This window comes from Perognathus longimembris, chromosome 28 (assembly GCF_023159225.1).
Source record: "Perognathus longimembris pacificus isolate PPM17 chromosome 28, ASM2315922v1, whole genome shotgun sequence".
Lineage (NCBI taxonomy): Eukaryota > Metazoa > Chordata > Mammalia > Rodentia > Heteromyidae > Perognathus > Perognathus longimembris.
In genome coordinates, this window is record NC_063188.1 from 77,277,375 (window position 1) to 77,283,374 (window position 6,000).

Sequence of the window (6,000 nt, forward strand, 5' to 3'; positions counted from 1 at the left end):
AGCCAGTCCCAGCAGAAAAGTCCATAAGACTCATCTCCAGTGAACTACCCAAAAAGCTAAAAGTGGCTCAAGTGGTAGAACACTAGCACTAGCCTTGGACATCATCTAAGCCCTGAGTTCAAGCCCCAGAACCTGAACACACACACACACACACACACACACACACACACACACACACACACACACACACACTTGCTTGCAAGTCCTATGGATCTAGGCAATCTCCAAACCCAAGAGCTGTCTTGGGGATCCCTGGCACTAGGGGCATGAGACCCTTGCCTCACACTTTCTCCAGAAGCATCTAGTACCAGTGTATTTCCTACTTTTGTATTTACAGTAAATCTTGGGCACTCTGCTACTTTCTCAGATTAGCCCTTAATTTCTTACATTTGCTAAGAATTCTTAATTTGCTAATTCACTAAACTTTCCCCGTACACAGAGGTGATGAACAGACTCGGTATTGAGTAAATCCTTTTGAATAAAACACACTATTCATCTGCTCCTTTTGACTTTTATGTATGAGTAATGGGCTGCTCCTCAGCCTTCCACCAATAGAGCACAACGTGTGAATCCAGAGCTGAGCGGATATGGGAAGTCCAGTAGATCTCTCACAGGAGAATCTCCTCTCCTTGTATCCCTTCTGATTCCTAGCTGCCCCATTCACTGATGGTGTGTAATCTTCTCCCTGTGTCCCTCCCTTCCATTCCAGTTTTTCTGGTTTATGTGTATGTCTTCTCCATCAGAATGATATTGGTGTGTGCCAAATACTGTTTTATTCTTCAGTCATATGAGTATTACAATTTCTACTTTTTTGGCCAGTCCTGAGGCTTGAAATCAAGCCCTGGGCACAGTCCCTGAGCTTCTGTACTCAAAGATAGTGCTCTACCGCTTGAGCCACAGTTCCACTTCAGGCATTTTTGCTGGTAACTTGGGGGATAAGAGTCACAGGGACTTTCCTGCCCAAGATGGCTTTGAACTGTGATCCTCAGCTTCCCAGCCTCCTGAGTAGCTAGGATTACAGGAATGAGCCACCAGCACTCAACTTTAATTTCTATTTTTGATATAAGGATCCTGACCCAAGTGATATAAGAGAAATGGTAGGAAAGGTTTCCCACCATCACAGAGTCAGTGTGGGCCAGAGAGAAACAGGATAGAAACTTTTAATCCTTTCATCCAATTTTACAACCTAGGGACTTCTCACATATTTCAGGTAAATTGGAATATCTTGTATTTGGTCTCAGTATTTGAACCATCAATTTTTCAAGAAATGTTTATATTTTCATTAGCTTATATTCAATGTGGGGGGATTTCATTGAGGAAATATTTTTTGACACAGGGTCTATTACATTGCCCAGGCTGGCCTCAAACTTTTGTGTCCAGGTGATCTTCCTGACTCAGTCTTCTAACTAGTTAGGATGACAAATACGCACCAACATGACCAGCTTGAATCAGGAAGAAAAAAAGTAAACTCTGTAAGAGGGATAAGTAATTGCCATTTATATCATCCCCTGCTGCTCTGTCTGAAAGGAAAATTCTGAGTAGCATTTTTTCCTACCAAACTGTTTTTGGAGGGAGGTATAAAGTTGTAAATGAGGGTTCAGGGATGTAATGTCACTGCATTTAGGTCATGGGGTTTAAGGCTGGAGTCTGTCAACAAGAAAGGATTCCTAAGTGAGACCTACAGATAAGTGTCTCATGAACTTTTTTGCCTGAGCTGGATTTGGACTATGAACTTCAGATCCCAGTCTCCCAAGTAGCTAGGATTATAGGTGTAAGCCACTGGTGCTCTTTGGGTGAATTTTGTTTTAAGTTTCTCTTATCAATGGTATCATTTATTTTATCCAGCCAACTTCCCTGCTGTTGCTTTTGGGGGTCCTAAGCCATGAAATTTTTTAACCACTTCTCTGGTGATGCAGGCAGTTGGGATTCCAAAGAAAGCAGCATTGAACACCATGTGATCAAGTCCCAAATATTTGCTGAGCAAATTATGAGGGCTACACAGTTCCCATGACAGGAAAGGGCATATCCTAGCAGGTGTGTCCCAGAGAATGAAGTGTATAAGAGGGTTTAAAGAAGCTAGGCTGAGGGTGGGGGACAGTTTCTTTCTGTGAATGAAATACATTTCTTACTTCCTGGGAGTGATCAAGGCCTCGGCTTGGGCTCTAGCCTGAAAGAGAAAAACTGGTCAGGTCACACAGTAGTTGAGGCACTCTCTCTTTAGACAAGAGAAAATGGGGAATTTGGAGTACCCTGGAGACACCACGAGATGCTACACAGATGTGGCACATTTAGGGATGCAGTTCATACAAGGGAAGAAGTCTTTTAAGTAGATGGGTAATGACTAATTTTTATTAAAATATTAGATTACACCTGAAGGCATAGTATATACATGATAACTTCTGCATTCGGCTTTCAGAAGCATTTATTTTGGCGGATTGAGCAAGGACTTTAGGTCCTCACTTTGGGCATATATCCCCCCAGATCCTTTTTTTTTTGGTGGTGGTACTTTGGTTTTAACTTGCAGCCTTGTACCTGCTACTCAGGTAGTCTACCACTTAAGATATGCTCCCAGTTCCTTTGGCTTTATTGTTCAGATAGGATCTCCTATTTTTCCCCAGGCTGGCCTACACCAAGATCCTACTTATGGCCTCCCACTATAGCTATAATGACAGGCATCAACCACTATGCCCAGCTTGTTGGTTGAAATGGTGTCACCAACCTCTATCTCCACTTGCCAAGTAACTTGGGATTACAGGAACCCAAATCTACTTAACTGGAGTCAGACATTGCCAGACCCACCTTTATTACACACACACACACACACACACACACACACACACACACACACACACACACACAGAGAGAGAGAAATCTGTCACTAAAAAGTAGTTGGCAGATAGTATATTCCCAATAAATGATGTTTATTATTCTTCCGGTTATTAAAGAACTCAATAAATTGAGCTACTGTCACGTTATAGGGCTAGTCTGCTCATTTACAGCCATACAGCACAGATCAAAACTGTGTAAATTAGCAGAATAACTTTCTGTGAACTGAAGGGTAATATTGTAGAAACAGGAGCAGGTGGCTTGCCAAGCTACACCATCCATAGAGTTATCTTTCAGGAAGAGGAGACTTAACAAAGGTTGAAGGAATGGGAGCACCGAGCTACCCCTCTGTCTCTACTGGTTAAGTAGGGCCCAAACCTAAGAAAAACAGCTTATTCTGGAAGATTGCAACCTGACATTACTCACAGTCATTCAGAATCTCACTTTAGAATGGGGGGGGGCGGGGAAGGAGGTTATATCTCAACACATTTTGCTAGTTAACCCCGAAGTCTAACAACAGAAAAATGAAGCCATCCCAGGCAAAAAGTTCATAACACTTTCATCTCAACTAATTTTTTTAAAACTAGCTGGGCACTGGAGGCTGAGATCTGAGGATCGAGGTTCAAAGCTAGCCTGGGAAGGAAAGTCTGTGAGACTCTTTTTTTGTATTTATTTATTTATTTTTCTTATTTATTGTCAAAATGATGTACAGAGAGGTTACAGTTTCATACGTTAGGCCTTGGGTACATTTCTTTTACTCGAGAGACAAAGGAAAAAAAAGACAAACGACTACAAAAGCAATACTTGCAAAACTGTTTGGTGTAAACCAACTGAACAACTCATGGGGGGAGAGGGAAAGGGGGGAGGAGGGGGAATGAGGGAGTAGGTAACAAACAGTACAAGAAATGTACCCAAGGCCTAACGTGTGAGACTCTTATTTCCAGTTAACCACCAGAAAACCGGAAGTGAAGCTGTGGCTCAAAGTGTTAGAGCACTAGCCTTGGGCAGAAAAGCTCAGGGACAGCACTCAGGTCCTGAGTTCAAGCCCCATGACCATTTCTGATCAGAGTTAAGACAGGGATGTTCACTAGATTCAGTTCAACTCAACACTGTATGGTGTGGAGGTGTCTAGGGGAAAAGGAAATTAAAGTTATAATGCTTAAAATGGTACAATTTTTTCTTTTTCAAAATTTTTGTCTCTGCAACACAAAATTTACTTCTGCAAAATTTACTTTGGCAGTCAGCCAAAAGTATGGCAAACAAACACAGAACAAACAGGCTGCTCCTCTATTTATCCCTAACACAGAAGGCCCTGCCTCTCTGCTCAGATTGGTTAAGCTCTGGTTCACAATCTCCTCATGCTTGGCTAGTTTGAATAGAATAAAATGTATTTACATAGGTGGCTTTGAAATAAGATTAACAGTACACAAGTAATCTCAAAATATACCTGCTGCTAAGAAAATTGTTTTTCAAAGATGATTTGTTTATGTTGAAAAGAATCTAGATATAAACTTTCAGAACTACTACAGTGTCGCTAGATATAAAATTTTATTTTGATACATGAATTATGTCTCTATATGCCAGCTCAAATGGGTAAAATATAAAATTTCAAAACAAGATCTATATTTTAAATTGCATCAAATACCTAGAAATTAACTTAAAACATATTCTGGTTTGGTTTTGAGAATGTAAAACTTTATTGAGAAAACTTTGTCAAGTTTTCATTGTAAGAGCAGTCTGAATGTTTTCATCTTGTCTTCTTTAAGCCTGAATTGGTCCTTCTCCTGTAATATAAACATAACCATTAGGAGCATTACTTAATAAAGCTTTATTTAAATGAAACTAAAGGCATACAATATACTGTACTTTGGGTTTTGTAAAGTGAAGTAAAAACAGAACTCTTAGAATAATCCCGTAGCTTACATTCAGTTAGACCCTTGTATAGAATTTCAGGCATACTATCAATGTTTGTTTTTTGTTTGTTTGTTTGTTTGTTTTTGTTTTGTTTTGGCCAGTCCTGGGCCAGCTCAGGGCTTGAGCACTGTCCCTGGCTTCTTCCCACTCAAGGCTAGCACTCTGCCACCTGAGCCACAGCGCCCCTTCTGGCCGTTTTCCATATATGTGGTGCTGGGGAATCGAACCGAGAGCTTCATGTGTAGGAGGCAAGCACTCTTGCCACTAGGCCATATTCCCAGCCCACTACCAATGTTTTTTAAACACACCATTCTCTTTAGGAAACAGACACTACTGTAGTACAGAACAAATTAAATCCATTGGCTCAACTAAAGGTAATATAGGAAGTTAAAATTAGAGAGAAGGTAAGGAGAGAGGGAGAGAGGCAACCAAATTATAAAAAGTAAGAAAAATATTTTAAAGTGTCATTTAAAGCCAGGTGCTGGTAGTTCATGCCTGTAATCCAGCTACTCAGGAAGCTGAGATCTGAGGACTGTAGTTCCAAGCCAGCCCAGGCAGGATAAAGTGCAAGACTCTTATCTCCAATTAACCACCAAAAGCCAGAAGTGGAGTTGTGGCTCAAAGTAGTAGAATGCTATCCTTGAGCATAAAAACTCAGAGACAGCACCCAGGCCCTGAATTCAAGTTCCAGGAACAGCACACACACACGCACACACACACACACACACACACACGTATAGTGCTGTGGAAAGCAACCACCCTGTAATTTTCATGCTTAAAGGAAACCTACCAGACTCAGGCATTCTGGTATAGTCAAGATTTGGGCGGCGCTTCCGCTTGACATCTGGACCATCTCCCCGCTCCCATCCAGTCTTTGGCTGATCTAGTTGTTGAAGATTCTCTTCCAGATCATACCCTTGCAAATAAAAAGCTGATCGATTTAAATATTAAAATGCGAAATGTGAATAGGAGATATAATATTTGTGTCCTCACTATTAAAAAAACAAAAGCCATGGACTTCCATGGTAACAAATGTCATGCATGAGAATCCCAAAAGCAGGGAGGAAGTGAGGGAAGAGGTGACTTATGTAATTGTAACCCCTCTGTACATCACCTTTATAATAATAATAATAATAGTTTTTTTTAAGAATCTCAGACTGTGAATGTGGTTTAGTGGTAGAGTGCTTGCTTAGCATGCATGAAACCCTGGGTTTGATTCCTCAGTAACATGTAAACAGGAAAAGGCAGAAGTGGCACTGT